Raw genomic sequence first — 19,124 nt, forward strand, 5'->3', positions numbered from 1 at the left:
GTCTGTCTGGGAACTTCACCGGATTTCCCCTGAGTAAACAGGCTCCATTACGGAAGGAACAGGCCACGTGACTCACCCCAGGCTCAATAGCATTTGAAGACCTGACCCTCACTTGGGCTAATGTGACTCATCATACTCAAGCTTGATGTTTTCATCATTTTCCTTTGCGTTACACTGAAAGCAGCAAGCCCCCACCCCACCCTCCTCACACACATTCCCCCTAGTGAGGTGAGCTTAAATGTTAGAAGACTAGACATTTCTAGCACTGGGAATTCCCCAAGGAAATCAAAGCAGTGACATCGCATGACATATTGCCAAGAATGGATGCAATAAATAACCACAGGCACTGTGTCCTGCTGTCTGTTAATATCCACTTCCAGGCACTCTATCCGCCTGGGGATGAACAAGTGACCCTGAGGTTCCAGGGCTGGCCTTCTCACAGAGATAAGCCAAAACAATGGGTTTCTATTTGGAAAGAAGTAAGCTTTTATTTTTGTGGTAAACAGAACAGCTGCCCTGGCAAGTCCTGTTATCAGCAGATAAGGATCTGAGAGATGGATTGGACGCTGAGCATACAATTCCAAGAGATTTACCCTGGACAGAATTGGGAGGAGAGCAAAGGAGGTGCCAAAGAAAGAAAACCTCTTCCAAATGGGAGGAGTGAGAAGCAGAGGCAGAGCCCAAAGAGCCTGGTAACGTGGGTGATAGCTGCAAGACTCGGGGTGTCAACTGTCTTCAGGTCAAGATTACAAGACAACGCAGCAAATCATCTAAACAAGGACACAAAAAAAGGGTCACCTACGTTGTGTCTGATCAATAAGTATGTACAGATGGAGGCTTGATTATGTAACCTTTGTATTAAAGAAGACCATAGGTAGCCCAAGGATAAGAACACAAGAATTTATGCTGCTACGCCTATGTGGTCTGTCAAAGGCCTGGGTAAGCCAATCACCAGTGAACAAATGTTGACTGACTGGGCAGAGGGGACTGTTCACTCGTTCCCTGGACATGGGGAATTTTTATATTACCAATAAAAACTGCATATTCATGGATTTGAGAAAGCACATTTATATATCACATATGAACATGTTAGTGATACCAAAAAATGTATATTTACCTCAAATAAGGCAATGAAACATCTCTTTAAGATTAATAAAGCTACATTACATTAATTTCTAAAATCAGACTGACTGCCTCCAGAAGATGTAAAAACCACTCAAGTTACAAGACAAAGCACATCATGATGATACTAAATACAATAGAGAGAGAGCAAAACCAGCGATCGCTTAGACCACATACAAGGTACAATCGGAGTTCCAGGTTACGCAGCGTGCCAGGAGACTTCAAGAAGTTCGTGGAGAATTAAACTTAGAAATTAAGCTTATTCTATCACAAAAGCTTTTGAAATCCATTCATCACTTTTTCCCACTAGATACTTTTCCACAAACTTGTAGAAGACCCTACGGGTGTTAAAGTCCTTCCTCTGTTATACAGCCATTCAAGCTCCCAAATCAGTGTAAGCAAAAACATATTTGTTCAGTTTTGATAGTTTATGATCAGATCATTAGGTCAGTGTTTACAGCAAAGGACATGGTACACAGAGGCCTCCTGTATAGCCAGGGCTCTAGCCAACCCAGAGTCTTCAGATCTCACAAACAGACGTTACCTGGGAGAGCCTGTGGTCTGAGAAGCAGGTGGGGATGAGCGGAGCTGGGTTCAAAGGATGCTCATTAGCACACACAAAGCTTAGCTCACTTTTGTGATTCCATAAGAAACAGAACAGCTCCTATGTGGGTAACCTCCCAATGCCTGGCACAACCATGAGTGCCACAAATGCCTGTTGGGGGTCCCCCTGCTTCGGCTCAGTTGTGTGTGCACTTGTCAGACCAGCCACAGAAAGCACGTGTACACCTTTGAATAGGGTCTTTCAGAGAATTTTCTCTTGTATTACCTTGGCTTTGTTACCAACACAGACCAGCACAGACTGGGAAACCTCACACGTGGGAGCCGTCGGAGACACGCAGAGCTTGGGCGTGGCTGGGGAGCACATTCCTGAGTCAGGTGTGGGGCCGGGCAGAGGCGTGGGCACAGGGCAAGCCCTGGGCTGAGCCCCTCCCCGAGGCAGCCAAGTGGCAAATGTGGACATCTGTGCTAGGCTGTGGCTGTCCTGTTTGTTCAGCCTAATCTGTCAAGATAACCATTTCCCCATTCTCTTAAACAAACACAGACTTTCCTTGTTTAAACACTATAACAGTTCTAACCGAACACAGAGCTTTTAATCATTCTGCGTTAAGTACACTGGCAAGAGTCTGAGGGAAAAAAAATCAAAACATCTTAAACTGGCTGATTTTTCCTACTTTGCAAACCCCAGGAAACAGATGAGAGGAACCTGGGATGCCAGATAAAAGGGCCATGTCGGAGAACACACAGTGAATATTTCCATCGTTATTTTCATTAGGAATGTGGTTGACATCACTTGTTTCTTGCGCGGAAGAGCTTGACGTGTAGCCCCCTGCTCCAGCTGTTCTGTGGGGGCTTCAGAGACACCAGGATTGTTTGAGCAGGCGCAGGGCTCAGCACTGCCATTTCAACACCAGCAAGGCCGCTCCACCCCCGAGTTCTCTCCTTGAAGCCTTCAGCATGGGGCACCAGCACAGCACCTGCACACTCTTCCTTCCCTGATGTGGTCTCTAGGTTAGCTCCTATTCTTTCAGAACAGAGCATGAAGTGGGAAGAGGGGACTTTCCACACGGAAGTAAGCAGAAACATGGACAACACTGAAGCTCACTTGGTACAACTCTTCCTGCTGTCACTTGCAAAATTTCCAAACTGTTCGTGAAATATGAAGTTAAAAGTCACAGAAGACCTGATTTTCTTACCATCAGGAGATACATGGTGACTCAATAATATAAACTCCACACATACTGTCCATGCTCGAACATGGTTTAAGAACAGGCTTTGAGCTATCTCCTGGTTCTGGAACTTCATTATGTCATTTTGAAACAGTTTCTTTCTTTCTTTTTATATTTTTTCAAGGCAGAGCAACAGCAAGTGAGAGGCCTAGCACCTGCCGGTTCACTCCCCAAGTGTTTGCAACTGCCAGGGCTGGGACAGGTCAAAAACAGGAGCCTGAAATACATCTAGAAATACATCTAGCACCAAACACCAAACCCAATGACATACCCAGAGAATTCATTTATATTCTGAAAGCTGCTACCAAATGGTGGGTGATGCCATTCATTGGAGTCTCTTGGGCCCAATGCACACACTTTCATTATGCGATTATTTCATAAGAAATACCAGATCTGGTAAGCTGGATCAGGGAAAAGCCAGGCTGGGTTGACTGTTCCTACTGACGCATTCATAAGACAGAGTGGATGCTGGTTGGTTGGGCTTTGCCGCAGCATCAGTTGGCAGGTGCTGGCATGGGGGTGGTACAAATTCTGCCAAGTTAACCTATCGAACCACCTGGAGAGTGCAGGATCCTGGAGTGGGGGTGGACCCATTAAGGAAACAGTGAGCACTCCCTCTTCAGTTGCCACTCTGACTGGTGAGATGAAAAGCAGGACCGGAGCAGGTATGACCAGACAGGGTGGCACCTGCCAACAGGTGTGTGGGATGGATAGTGGGGCTGGTTGGATTGACCTAGGCTTCAACGCCCATCAACATATATGAGAACCGAATGGGATGTGGGGCAGACTGGACCAGCCTACTGTACATACTGGCAAGCACGGGAACCAGAGCAGGAGGTGGGCCTGGTGGGGGTTACTGTGAGTCACTCCAACCAGGCTGCAGTTCCCACTGGTTTGTTTGAGGGCCAAGTGTGTAGTGGGAAAGATTGGGCTAGGTTCTAATACCCACTGGTTTGTGCAGAAGACAGGGCTGGAGACAAAAGTGATCCAGCAATTGCAACCAACAGCATGTGCATAAGCTGATTGGGGTGACAGACTGTGCCAGACCCTGTATTGGCAAGCACAGACAAAAATCAGGTCTGGGATCACCTCAAATGAAGTTTCTTTAGTGATCCCCCAACTGAATCGCTGGTCTCAGAACCCAACCATGGAGAGAATTATAGGTTCCATAGCCTGATAATAGAGTGGATATGTCAGAGCTGGGCCTACTCAGTGCCTCAGATGGAGTAGTGGACAGCATACACAGGTGCACATGGAGGATATGGCAGTGCACTGGCACCTGCAGAAGACACCTGGTACCATAACAGAGAGAACAAATCAATCAACTTCCCCAGCCAAGTGTTGGCAGTGAATGTCTGGGCAAAAGGAGACTGTCAACCAGTGGATTCTGGAGCAATTTTGTCGCGTTTGGAGTGGCGAGATTGGCATTAATTCAGAACTGCTGAATTATCAAAACCTCATGAGCAGGACCCTCAGAGCATGCCCTACATCGGGGATCCTGAGTTAGTGTCGGTTGGTGCTAGAGGAGTTTGGGAAGTTGGATGTGGCTTTTCTCCTTGTCTAACCCTTTCCTCCAGATACAGGAAAGCAAAAAAAGAATGGAAATGGTGATCCTACCCACCTTCCTGTAGCCCTTGATCCTTATCACCCTAATCAATTATCATCAAAAATAAATATAATTTAAAAAAACCCACCAGATCTTGTGGACAATGAACAAATGTAAGAAGTTTGCCTTATCATGGAAAAATATAAATAAAAAATATCATAAAGATAAAAAAAGGTTTACCTGCCCTCCAGAATATTACAACTTAGTGGAATTGGGCTAGTTGGCAAGTATTGAAAGAACAAAGAAAGATATTTCAGGAAAACTCAAAACTCTTACTATGATCCAGAGGAGGCAGAAATTACAGGTGCTTGGGAAACGCACACCCAGAGTGAGGAGAAGCTGTGGGAGGGCGTGACTGCACGCCTTGACAATCAAACAATTTCAACGGGACAAGTGAAGCTAGGGTGGACAGCGGGGAAAGCTGGGAACACAGCTACTACTCCTGGAGGAGCAGCAAGGCTCACAGATCGGCTGGGGTGGACATAACTGGTAGAGCGGCACAAAGATGAAGGGGAGCTGTAATTCCAGAATAGAGCATTCAGAATTTACTCTGTAGGTCATAGCATCTGGTGAGATTTCTGAGCAGGGAAGGATGAAATGAGCAGGGTTGGAGTCTGACATAGGCTGCCACACTTCAATAGCTTCTCTCTAAAATAAGACTTTATCAGAATATCTTTATGAAAAGGTAACACAAGCCTATAAAATATGAATGAGCAACAGAAACACAATAAAGGCTAAAAATGTAAATTGTACAACATCCAGGCAAGATGTGTTACCCAGCTTGCCTTATCAGGGGAACACATCAATTTTCTCCCTAATCATCATGCAAAGCCAATTCCTGCAACCAATATTCTCTTCTTCGCAGAATGTGAAACAAATGGCATGCTTCATCCAGACTTCTTCAGCTGCCACATAGAGGAGATGGAGAGAATCTGAGTTACACTACTGCCATGAACTTGAACTCTCATCCTTAATTGCTGCATGTAAATTGCCATGCCCCCTTGGGAGGATCCTCTGGCAGGTGTAACCGACAGCTGTGCAGCATCAGGCCCATTCAGACAGGAGACTCACTTCTAGATCTCTATCCTAACACACATACTTTTAAAACAAAGCTTATTTAATTATTTGAAAGGTAGGCAGAACGCCACATACACATGCAGAGAGAGAGAGAGAGAAAGCAAGTAATTGTCAAGGCAGGACTAGGTCAAACAGGAGTTAGAAACTGCCTGGGGTTCCCACATGGGCAGTAGAGACCCAAGCACTTGAGGCATCACTCTTGTCTCCCAGGACGAACCTCACTAGGAAACTAGACTCAAAAGTAGAGCCAGGACTTCAACCTTTATACACACGTACTGTATTAGTGTCTTAGCCACTGTGCCTAACACCCACCTACTAATGCCCCCGGAGGGCAGCAGCAGGTGGTCCAAGTGTTTGGGGCCCTCCACCCACACGGATGGTGTTCCAGGCTCCTGGTTCAACCTGGCTCAGCCCCAGCTGTGCTGGTCACTGGGCAGTAAATCAGCAAGTGGAGGGGCATTCTCTCCCCTCTCTGTAACTTTGTCTTTCAAGTGAGTAAAATAGAACTAGCCAAAAAACACGCTGTGGTCACAACCCATGTAAAGGTAAATTCATATTTAGAAGGCTGGATAGTTTTTTACACACACACATATATATATACATACATATACACATACATATATTTTACATATGCAGTAAAACCAATTGTACTGAGATAATTACATTAAAGGTGATAGAACTGTCCTTTGTCCTTTTTGTCCTCCAAAATACTACCATGTCATTTTAATCATCACAGAGCAAGGAGAAATAAGGATTAAAGCAGACTTCGATAAGAAAGCGAGTGGCCCCCGTGACTTCTGTGCTGACAGACTCTCCCCAGGAGCTTGGAGAGCAGTGAGGTTCCAAGAAGAGCTAACCATCACAGCCACCTTGGGTTGGGTGAAAGGTGTGTTTCACGGCAACTGCACCCTCTTTGGTTCCTGGTATGAGGTTCCCCTTAGCAGAGGCTCATGAAAGAAAGAAAGGCAGTTGTGGTCGTGGCATAGAAACCACTGAACTTGACCCTCTGCGCTCTATTCCCATGAAGGGCGCAGGTTCCTCCTCTGTTTCCTCTTGGAAATGAGAAAGAGAAAATCAGAAATAAGATACTGAAAAAAAAAATCTGTTCACCAGCCCATGACAGCAACATACATTTGGAAACCAAGCTATTTCATTCTCTTTTTAAATCAATGAGGAAAAATTAAAGGTGTTGTGGTCAGCTAGGTCATCACCTGGGACCTTCTTAAATGCTGTGAGTAGCACAAGAGAATTATGTTTAGCTGTTGACAACAAACTCTCAAAGCATCGTCTCTAATTTTCTCAGCATAATCTTGTCCATAGAAATATTCATATTTTTGACCCATGTCCAGCAGCTAGAAAAGTTAGAAAACAAAGCCTAGCCACATAAGATAGAGCAGGTTAAATGACTGCTATATCATTAACACCATCATTAATTTTCTGCTCATGCTAAAAGAGTTTCAAAGGCAGGATCTGGTTCAAAAGCAAGCTGTACTACTAAATGAACTTGTACTGTGGACAAGAGAGTTTCATTATTAATTTAAATGATGAGACAATATTGAATCAAGTGGAAATACTACATAAGGTAGAAATGGATCTTCTCTGAGCTCATCACTCCGTGTAGCCTCTTCCCACGGGTGGCTAGCTGATGAGAGCCCCTGCATCACGGGGAGTTATTTTCTGCTTTCTCAAGCATCTTGAACCCTGCCCCTCCTGGCTATTGTGAAGAAAATCTGCCGAAAGAATGCAGAGGCTGGGCAGCATTTCACACTTCATTCCAAGGAGAAGGCAAAGGTTAAGAATGAGGAAAATGAGGCAGACAACCATGTGTGGCGGAATCAAAAAGGCTTCCCACTCTGCGGAGGCCACCTCCCCCGACACAAACCCAAGACAGGCCTGTGAATGAGATCGGGTCAACTTCCGCTGCTTCCATAGCAATGGCAGCCCGTGAGCCTTTCGGAAAAACAAGTCACCCGTGCGCCAGGGTTCAGGGCTGCGTCCTAGGATGTTTCCCAACTCCCCAGGGGCCGGGAGAGGGAGGGCAGCCACGACTCAGGTCCAGGGGACAGGCCAAGCAGCCGCCTTGGGGCTCAGCCCAGAGCCTTGGGAGAATGTGCAAGGTCACGTCCCGCATGTCAGTGAAATCTAAACCGCGCATTGTCTACACTAGGTGAACTTCTGGGAATGTGTGAAGGGAGTGGACTTGAATTTTGCAGGAGAGCCTTGCTTTCAAGAAACTCAAAACAGTGTTGGCTGGGTTGGGTCTCATGATGCATTTTTTACACGTTACAAGGAAACAATTTTGGGTTTCGGCAGTGCTGAAACTCACAGCAGACGGCACTAAGTCACACTACTTCACAGATGCACTCTCAAGTCAGAAAGAGATTTTTAAATTATATTTTAATCCATGGATTAGTACACTCGATTTCTTTTATGATTCTTTCTCTCAATAAATAATTTTTCCTCTCCTGGAGTGACTGTAGCTTGGGAATATGACATCAATTCCCAAAGTAGATATTAACTCAAGCTAGGTGGAAAGGCTCAAGATCATAATACCTTACGTAAGAATGAGGTACTCATTATCTAATGCTAAACAACATTACACAACTGTTTTATGGGAACCAGCCTCTAAGTTACCACATGTTAAACAATAAGTAATATGTATTTGCGGAAATCCTATGTTTAAATCACATGAGCGGGACCGGCGCAATAGCGCAGTGGTTAGAGTCCTTGCCTTGCACGCTTCGGGATCCCATATGGTCGCTGGTTCTGATCCCAGCGGCCCTACTTCCCATCCAACTCCCTACTTGTGACCTGGGAAAGCAGTTGAGGATGGCCCAGCTTGGGACCCTGCACCTGCCTGGGAGATCCAGAAGAGCTCCTGGCTCCCAGCTTTACATCAGCACAGTACCAGCTGCTGCTGTCACTTGGGCAGTGAATCACTGGATGGGAGATCTTCCTCTCTGTCTCTCCTCCTCTCTGTATATCTGACTTTCCAATAAAAATAAATAAATCTTTTTAAAAATCATAAATAATAAATCACAAGAGCATAAATGTCTTCATTTCTTTCTTTTTTTTTAAGATTTATTTATTTATTGGAAAGTCAGATATACAGAGAGGAGGAAAGACAGAGAGAAAGATTTTCCATCTGATGATTCATTCCCCAAGTGAGTGCAATGGCTGGAGCTGAGCCAATCTGAAGCCAGGAGCCAGGAGCTCTTCCGGGTCTTCCACATGGGTGCAGTGTCCCAAGGCCTTGAGCCATCCTCAGCTACTTTCCCAGGCCATAGGCAGGGAGCTGGATGGGAAGTGGAGCTGCTGGGATTAGAACTGGCGCCCATAAGGGATCCCGGTGCATTCAAGGCGAGAACTTTAGCCGCTAGGCCATGCCACCAGGCCCCAAATGTCTTCATTTCTATCTATTTTTTTGTGCTGGTGGTAGTGGTTGCATATTTGATTTTTTTTTTTTTAAAGTCTTTGTTAAAAGCAAAAACGGAAGGACAGATGCTGTGGCACAGTGGGTTAAGCTAGTGCATGGGCTGCCCTAGATCCCCTATCAAGTACAGGGTCAAGTCTCAGCTCCCCGGCTCCCATTTCAACTTCCTGCTGAGGGGTCGCAGGAGGTTATGGATGATGGCGTAAGTGCTTGACCAGCGGGGCTGCCGGGATAGAACCGGTGCCCATATGGGATCCCGGGCATGCAAGGCGAGGACCTCAACCACTTGCGCCACCGTGCGGGGCCCTATTTTTTATTTTTTTAAAGATTTATTTATTTATTGGAAAGTCAGATATACAGAGAGGAGGAGAGACAGAGAGGAAGATCTTCCTTCCCATGATTCACTCCCCAAGTGGCCGCAACGGCCAATGCTATGCTGATCTGAAGCCAGGAGCCAGAAATTTCTTTCGGGTCTCCCACACGGGTGCAGGGTCCCAAGGCTTTGGGCTGTCCTTGACTGCATTCCCAGGCCACAAGCAGGGAGCTGGATGGGAAGTGGAGCTGCTGGGATTAGAACCAGAGCCCATATGGGATCCCAGCTCGTTCAAGGCGAGGACTTTAGCCCCTAGGCCACTGCACCAGGCCCACCTTTTTTATTTTTGTTTCCCATTTATTTCTATTTATTTGGAAAGGCATGGTGGCACACTTATACACAAAAAGACAGAGGCAGAGAGAAAGAGGGATCTTCCAAAAGGATGCAATGACTGGGGTTGGACCAGGCTGAAGCCAGAAGCCTGGAATCCCATCCAGGTCTCCCACACAGGTAGCGGGGACAAAGCTCTGGCAGCATCCTCCACTGCTTTCCTAGGCGATTAGCGGGGAGCCGTTGCGCTCACTTGGGGAGTGAATCATCGGACAGAAGATCCTCTGTCTCTCCTCTCTGCATATCCACCTTTCCAATAAAAAAATAATAATAATAAAAAATAAATAAAAATAAAAATAAAAAAGGTTGGAGACTGAGTTGATGAATGCTGTGTAAGAGGCACCAATGCCAAATGGATAACTGATTAGAATGTCCATTGAAATAGGCAGTCAATTCCATTTAAAGAAAACACAGCAAAAACATTTGTTGTCAATGTTTTTTTTTTTTTTTAACTTGGATGTACATTACAATAGTAGTTACCAGTAGGGCCAGGAAAAGATTGAATTCAAAATTTCTGGTTTTCCATTCAGCCTCTGTTCTGGTTGGGTAGACCAGATACTTGGAGATCAGCATTTCAGGGGGTCAAACCTATCAGGGAATCCATATAACTGAATATTCAGAATTCCTTCTAATTCTCATAGAATGGTCTTCAGCACTTCTGCACACATATATATTTTTTTAATTTATTTATTTTTATTGGAAAGGCAGATTTACAGACAGAAGGAGAGACAGAAAAATCTGTTCGCTGGTTCACTCCCTAAGTGGCTTCAATGGCCAGAGCTGAGCCAATTTGAAGCCAGGAACCAGGAGCTTCTTCCAAGTCTTCCATGAGGGTGCAGGGTCCCAAGGCTTTGGGCCATCCTCTTCTGCTTTCCCAGACCACAATCAGGGAGCTGGATTAGAAGTAGGGCTGCCGGGATATAAACTGGTGCCCAAATGAAATTCTGGCACGTGCAAGGTGAGGATTTAGCCACTGAGCCATCGTGTGGGGCTCTGCACACAGGCTGTTGTTTTGACCACACTTGGTGTTTTACAACGAGGCCACCATGAAGCTACTACAACCTTTACTCCGGGAAAGCAAGACTTTGTCACCATAGGGATCACAGGTTCCAGCTCTCCCTGCAGAGCAGTCATTTGATAGGCCCTTTTGCTTCCTGGATCTAAACGCAAAGCAGGAGGACTTGCTTGTCCTTTGTGGAGACACTGAACAGCCAAGATGTTTCAAGTCAAGGCAAGAGGACTCAGTTTTTGCTAGGTCATTTCAATATGACGCTAGAACTGCCCGTGGCTTTGGGAGGTCAGGAAAGCTGGAAGACATGTTGACTGCTTCTGTGACCAGGAAAGCTTCCCAACAGGGACCTTATAAAGAGGCAGGAAAAAATCTCATGCAATTTGAAGGGAAGGGCCTCCCATGCCTGGATATCCTGGGTGAATCCCCCAGGAGGAAGGCCAGGGCCCAGACAACCCTATCTCACACCAGCTGGGAGGCGAGAAGACTGAGATGAGTCACCTTTATGACACCTGGTGTCATACCATAACACCAGGAGGGGAGATCATTGGTATCCAACAAAGTGGTGAATCAAATCAGTGTTTCAGCTTGAGGAATTTAGATGCAGAGCAACTGAGGACAGAAAGGCCACAGCTACAAATGATCCACCTTGCACAGAAACCAAGAAGAGCGGCCCCAAGTGTGAGCAGTGGGGAAGGAGCGCTACCCACCGTCTAGGATCTAGAGTGGCCACCCTGGAACCCTGGAGCAGGAAGAGGAGCCCAAATGAGGGGACTCCAGAAGCAAGTTTAACAGGGTCATCTGCCTTGTAGCCCAGGCTGCCCCACAGGTGAAATCCAAGTCCAGCAGAGCCAAGAGACCACTCTGCTCTGGCTCAGGTCAGGCCCCGCTGCCAAGACAGGCGACCACGATAGCCGGGTGAGCAGTTAACCAGATCATCACAATCTGATCTCTTCTTGCAGCAATGTTCTGTGATTCTGGGAAATTCTGCTGAAAGTAGAGGGATGAAAGCCAAGGATTTTCAAGGTTTGGGGTCAACAAAACTCTCTTGCAATAAAGATATCTATTTTTTAAACAGTGCAATTGCTGCCATTAAACTAGAGACTTTTAACTTTTTGCTTGTTCAACTTTTTATGTAGAGGTGCATTAAGCCTTTGAATATAATGTAAATTAAAAATACATTATCTAGACAATAAGAAAGAAGGAATAAGTGAGTGAGGAAGGGAATGGCCACGGATTTTTACAATTATATCTATGAACCATATCGAGTCTGTACTTTGTATTAACTGCACATAACCAAGGGAAAATCCCAGCGCCTTTGAAACTGTATCATAAAAATTAACAAATCAATTTTAAAAAAATAGAATTCCCATGAACAACAATAATAAAAGAGCACATGACCATGAGAACCGTGTTATAATAATTATGCATTTGCTGTGACACTGGGAATCAGATGTGCTAATAATTTTCTCAATAAAAAAATAGAATAAATGATGAAGTTATCCAATTTGCATCTTGTTTATTTCCTGTCAGATAAATCAGAAGTTTGTAACTCCATACCATTTAGCAGTTGTGGGATTCTAATTCTCTCATCTACCTCCTGATGTTAATCTGAACACAGAGAAGGAATGATAAAGAAGGAAAGTTACCAAATAACCACCACGTACTTTCAAATTCATTATCTTATTCGTTCTTTTTAATACCCACTTTGCTTCTGTCTCACGCTTTTACAGACTGCAGATTTGATGTCACTGAGGATGAATAACTTGCTCAACCAGGTAGAAACAAGAGGACTCAGATGTAGGGGCTTTTAAAATATATATATTTTATTTTTATTTGCAAGGCAAACTTAAAGAGAGCAGGAGGAGAGACAGGAAGATCTTCTGTCTGTTGGGTCACTCAAGTGGCCACAATGGCCAGAGTTGAGCTGATCTGAGCCCAATAACCAGAAGCTTCTTCCGGGTTTTCCACATGGGTGCAGGGTCCTAAGGCTTTGGGCCGTCTTCTACTACTTTCCCAGGACCACAGGAAGAGAGTTGGGAGGGAAGTGGAGCAGCTGGGACACAAACAGGCGCCCATATGGGATCCCAGGACATGCAAAGTGATGATTTAGTTATACTAGGCCATCGCGCTGGGCCCCATACCAAAATTTTTTTATTATACCAAATTTCATGTTTCTTCTCCAATATATTAGATTCTGTCTCATCCTTTGGATTATGAAAAAAAAAAGGCACATGGTGATGAATTCCACCAAATCAGTTCACATTCAGCATTGAAAGCATGGGTGTTAGAAGTAACCATTACCTAAGTTTTTATGCATGCTCTAGTCAAGAATTTCAACTGATTAAAATCTGATAAAGCATTTAAATGACATACATTTAAATACAGTGCTGCTCGTTCTTTATACTAAGATAAAGATTCAAAAGTAAAAATGCAATAAAATACTCCTTTTAGAAAAGAACACAGCAGCCTAAAATACTTGCAGTGTGAGTGAGACTGCCCAACCAAATGGGAAGCTGGAGAAAGAATGGCTTTGGAATAGTCAGCATTTCAAGTTCATATCATCTTGGAAAGCACTGTTCCCTCTTGTTTCAATGTTTGCTAAAGTACAAGCTAGATCTCCTTAGAATAGGGTGACAGGCTCGCTAGGAATTACACCATCACATTTTTTTAAATCCTAGTTTCCAGCACGGAGTGAGCTAACACAGCAGACCACAGATCACACCTGAGATGAGAACAGGATACAGCACTTCCACGGACTTCCACGGACTTCGTAAAGACCTCGGCCACCGGAGCAGGGGCGTAGCTCATTTGCAAGAACTGCTTATGCTTTTCAGGCCCTGACCAACCTTTTCCACAAAGATAGGTTCCAGATGAGACCAGCGCTGAGAGAAGGGTGCCAAATACTTGGGAATGCTGAACACGCTTCAGAGTAGCGCCGCTCTCCTGCAATGAGTTTTGACTTAGTGTCTTAGCAAATTCCTTTCCATGGATATAATAGCTCCATTTATAACAGGGTTCAACAGAGAAGCAGGATTTGCTTAGCCAAAATTCACCTCCCGGCCAAATCTTTTAATGTGCATCATAAAGCAAGAGATGCATTCGTTATGTTTCCATCTCTCATCTCTGTGTCTGCTCACTTCACCTTCGTGCACCAACCCGGCGGGAGAAGCGTGACTCCTGGAGAATGGAGCTAATTCAGCAAATATGACGGAGCTTGCCTGCAAGAAGTCACCATTGCAGGGAGCAGCATCTGACACGACCCCTCATCCGCCACACATACACACAGAGCAGGTGGGGGCAACCCACCCCAACTCCTCCACCTTAAAAACAGAACTAACTCACAGTGCAAGCATCTTTCTTGCTGTGTTATTCTCACCTCTGAGAGATGAACGTTCAGCGATGATATTTGATTTCCTTGGGATCACAAAGTTAAACGTCTGGCAGTGACCTCAAAGCCAAGATTCTTCTGTGCCTTCCAACCACAAATGCCACCGCTGCCTTCACCCACTGAACCAGCTGGTCTGGCTCGCGCGAAGAGCGCCGTACCCATTTTTCTCCTCTTTCTCACATTCAGCTGCTTTTCTTTCTTCTGATGGAACTTCCTCACTTCTTCACCCAGCTGAACAACTGGCTTTGTGAAGTCCAAATCCTCCAAAAGCAAGCTACTTTGTTCTTCACTGGCTCCAAATTCTCTGATTAGAAACACAAGAGGTCTTCCAGAGGACCATGGGAAAAATGGAAAAAAAAAAAAAAAACAAGGCACATTCCCACATGAACTTGGGGAAGTTCCTACATAGGATGCTGACCAAGGTTTATGTCAGATTAGAGCAGTCTTTATGTGAAATTACATCAAGGAAACGCCATGTGGGGAGGGAAGGGGCGGGAGGGGAGGGAAGAGGGCGGGGGGGGGGAGGGCAGAACAGGGCAGCCTTGCAGGCGGGGGCTTTACACGGTATAACACTATCTCAAGGGGCAGGAAGGAGATGAAGGCAACCACATCATTCATTTGCACTTCAGATTATTCACTTTCCTAACTAATCAATAATTGTTATAATTAAAATTGATAGCTGCAAATAACATGATAGAGGGCCGCTGCCAGAATACTGATTGTGTCTTTGGCTTGGAGAGATAGGCAGCAGCGTGGAACACTTATTTTCCAATTTGCTCTTAGCTGTGTGCAAATTGCTTTCACCGTATCCAGCTGATTTAGACCCTGCCTGGAGGTGCACTAGATTAATTGGAAGCCACACATTCACTGCTTACAGAATGGACTCTGTAATTGGCGAAATTTGTTAGTGCCAGTTATAAAATAACTACAGAGTTCTGCTTTTAGCTGTCCTTCCTTTACTTGTTCTGCGGGAAGGGCGGTGAGAGCAGGACCACTGTGACGGTGAAGGGCTGAAGGCACACCTTGCACACAGCGACTCCGAGGCGTGTAACCACGGTCGCGAGTGTAAATGTGGTATTGATTTGTTTCAAAACCGGAAAAGTACTTGAGCACACGTAAGACTTTTTTTCCCCACCTTTGTTGTGACTGAATTTTAGATAAGAGAAGCCAGTTTGCAGGAACCGTGAGCAGATTTTTCCAATTCTTCTTGCTTTCCTCTGCTAACCTCACTGCATGAAATAGAACAAGCATTCTCTCTCACTCATGGCAAATGAAAGCAGCGTGAACAGCGCGGAAGCCACCATGGCGTGCACTCTGGTTTATCTTCTTTCTTCTACTCTTTTCTTTGGTCTCTGGGGACCGCCAGGGCATCCACGCTGCCTACTTAAAAAACCAGATGAAGCTCGCATTGGGCACCCAGCCTATTTTTCAGGAACAAAATCTGAAAGGCTGGAAAAAATAAATGAAAGCTAGACGTATAGACAATGGAAACAAAAAGATAATTGTCTTCTTATCCTTTAAAAAGTATTTGCAGTCAACAGACATTACGAGGGTGAATTACGCTCTTCAAACAGCTCTTGCTATACTGCTTTGTATACCAAATTGCACCATATCTCCTTCCACACAGACTCCAAAACTGTACTTAGGCAGGCACCTTGGTGCAGCAGGCTGAGGATGCCTGGTTCCCGTTCCAGCTAAGCTGTGCTTCCAATCCAGCTTCCTGTCAGTGTGCCTGGGAGGCAGCAGAAGATGGCCCAAGTCCCTGGGTTCAAGCCACACATGTGGGAGACCTAGATTGAATTGTGGGCTCCTGACATCAGCCTGGCCCAGCTCCAGCTGTTGTAGGCACTCTGGTGTTGAACTAGCAGACGTAAGATACCTCACTCTCTATTTAAACAAACATATACATATTTGCAGAGAGTAGAAATGTCAGGCAGGACTCTGTCACATGTGACAAAGCACCAACTCAAAGTCATCTAACTAAACAAACAGATTTCAAAAGCGGAAATGGAGTGTCCATTGATTTGGGTCACTGAAAAAGAAAGGCTCCCAAAAGTGTCACAACTGTCTCCTTTCTCACCTTTATTTCTTGTAAGTTTCATTTTCATAAAAGCCCCCATATCAAGGAGGCCGCTTCACTTCCCAGATGGCCATAACAGCAAGAGCTGGGCAAACCTGAAGCCAGGAACCAGGAGCTTCCTGTGGTTCTCCCACATGGGTGCAGGGACTCAACACCCGAGCCATCCTCTATTGCTTTCCCAGGCCACAAGCAGGATCTGGATGGGAAGTGGAACCACCAGGACACTAACTGGTGTCCATATAAGATACTGATGCTTGAAGATGGAGGATCAGCCTATTGAGCCAAGGCATCAGCTCGAAACAAAATGAATTTTTAAGAGAAACAAGAAGGCTCCGGTGCTGGAGGCTTGGTCTCCAGTGTGGCGCCCTGAAGTGCTGGAACTCTGGGAGACAAGTCCAGTGCAGGGTTACTGGGGCACGCCCCGTGGCAGTGAGTCAGTGCTCATGAGAAAGGCTTATTCTAGAAGACAGAACCTGACCCGGAACCTCGCTACTTCCTTGCGCACCTCATGGACAGTGGCTACTTCTCTCTCCTCTTTTTTTTTTTTTAGAGATTTTATTTTTATTGGAAAGTCAGATATACAGAGAGGAGAGATAGAGAGGAAGATCTTCCGTCCGATGATTCACTCCCCAAGTGAGCACAACGGCCGATGCTGTGCTGATCCGAAGCCAGGAGCCTCTTCCGGGTCTCCCACACAGGTGCAGGTTCCCAAAGCCTTGGGCTGTCCTCGACTGCTTTCCCGGGCCACAGGCAGGGAGCTGGATGGGAAGTGGGGCTGCCGGGATTAGAACAGGCGCCCATATGGGATCCCGGGGCGTGCAAGGCGAGGACCTTAACCACTTGCGCCACCGTGCTGGGCCCTTCTCTCTCCTCTTGTAACTCCACCAAGGGACCCCGTGCAGCTAGAGCCAGCCCCCCTGTGGCCTACAGCATCCAAGGCTGTGTGCTAAATTAACATCCTCCTAAGTTTTCCATTTTATTGTAAGATTTCATGTATTTGAAAGGCAAAGTTACAGAGAAAAAGGGAGCGAGAGAGAGAACAAAAATCAGAAAGAGTTTTCATTTTTCTTACTTTCTGTAGAGCTACATATGACAACTAGGATAAAAATGACTCACAATAAGGAATCTCTCTTATGATTATGATCATACGAAGAAACTGTTTAAACCTCAGAGTGATTGATCAAGGAGACATATTTCAGAACATTGACTAAAAAATGGAAATTTAAATATGCAAATTAAAATCATTCTCACCATTATAAAGCAAATTTAATTGCACAAGAAAGAAAAAAAAATTCTCTGAGCAAAAAGCAAAAGAGTATTACCCTGGCACAATCCTCACAGAGTTGGCTCGTGCCCGCTTTGGCAGCGGACAGACTAAATCTGAAACGGTAGTGGGAACATCAGCATAGTCCCTGCGTAAGGATGACGTGTGAATTCGCGAAACGTTCTATATTTTTAAGATCAATAGCTCTTTCAATACTGTTTTTGCTACATATCAAGGGGGGTTCATATTTTTGTTTTTATTTTCATTCATTCACAAAAGTTTTTTCTTCTTAATTTCTTCATTGACTCACAGGGCACAGAGTAGCATCGTTTGCCTCAAAGAAGGTTTTTGATTTTTTTTTCATCTCTTCAGTGACACATTGGTCAAACAGTGGCATGTTATTTAACTTCATGTTGTTGATCATTTTCAATGTCTTCTTCCTGCTGTTGATTTTGTTTTATGACTTTTCATTTGAGGGATTTATAATAACTGCATAATAGAAAGATACAATGCCGTACGCAGCTCCACTTCCAGATCAAACATGGACTCCTAATACAACTAAATATAAATATACATGTGAATATATTTTGACAATAGGATGCTGGGCTCCCTGCCATTGTCCGTACCTGCAATGTCAGGATACACTTAAGTAGCAGAATGATGGACTCATGGCTGTTTATGAAGGACTGTACTGCTGCAGGAGAAATGAGCTGAGGGAATGGATACTTCGGGAGGGGTCAGGGAAATCGCAGAGCCCATGTAACTGTAGCATTAAATAAATGAATGAATGAATAAAACGAAAGCTTAAAAAAAGAATTTGGTCCTGCTCTGTTGTGACAAAGGATCCTGTAGGAATAAACGGGAGTGGGAGGTGTGACTTCAGCTGTCGCGTGTAGATTTTGAAGACAAGGGCCTACACGACAGGAGCTAAAGAGAATCACCACAGCCAGGATGCTCAACTTCGCGTCCGTTTTTTGCCCTTAGAAAAAGTCTTGCTGCATTTCAAGACCTCTAATTCTTACAACAACTTAACCACAAATTCTTTAGCCAGAGAATAGCCAAGTTAATGGTAAGAGGGGAAAGCGAATTGAGAGGGGGCTGGGTGGGGGTGATAGAGTAGTAACAGAATACAAGATTAAAAGCATTGACTTTGGAAAGTGCAAAGTCAATTTCATTATTAAAATCTCCAGAAGCACACACCTTAAGCAAGGAAGACTTATTTTGCAGAGGTGGGATCTCACCCACCTTCCTGTAGCCCTTGACCCTAAGCATCCTAATCAACTATGTAAAAATAATCAAAAATAAAATCAATTAATAATTAAAAATAATAATCATCTCATTACCACTCCAAAAATGTAGAGATAAATCGAAGCCATGATCGCTTCTGTGCAATATCTTTATCAGTTGTATAAAACGGATGTAGGCAATTCACAAGAATAAATCACATCGTGCATGGGTATTTTGACAGTGTACATTTGTCTCCAACACGTTTCTCACTAACAGTACAGGGACACTGACCCCCACACTCCCAGCAACACTGAACCCCATCTTCCTCACGGGTGGAAATCACTCCACTGCCATTTGCCATCACTCCGCAATCTCAGCTTCCCGTGCTCCTCCAGTCATCATTCTCACTTGCTATTTCTGCC

The 19,124-nt window shown here is 44.9% G+C and overlaps 1 non-coding gene across 1 annotated transcript; it reads left to right on the forward strand.

Moving 5' to 3' along the window:
- Nucleotides 1–17,565: 17,565 nt before the first annotated feature.
- LOC121154551 lies at nucleotides 17,566–17,668 on the forward strand. The gene has a single exon (XR_005883550.1). It is a non-coding gene; the product is annotated as a U6 spliceosomal RNA (small nuclear RNA).
- Nucleotides 17,669–19,124: the final 1,456 nt, after the last annotated feature.

This window comes from Ochotona curzoniae, unplaced genomic scaffold, assembly GCF_017591425.1.
Source record: "Ochotona curzoniae isolate NIBS_2020 unplaced genomic scaffold, NIBS_Ocur_1.0 contig_1, whole genome shotgun sequence".
Lineage (NCBI taxonomy): Eukaryota > Metazoa > Chordata > Mammalia > Lagomorpha > Ochotonidae > Ochotona > Ochotona curzoniae.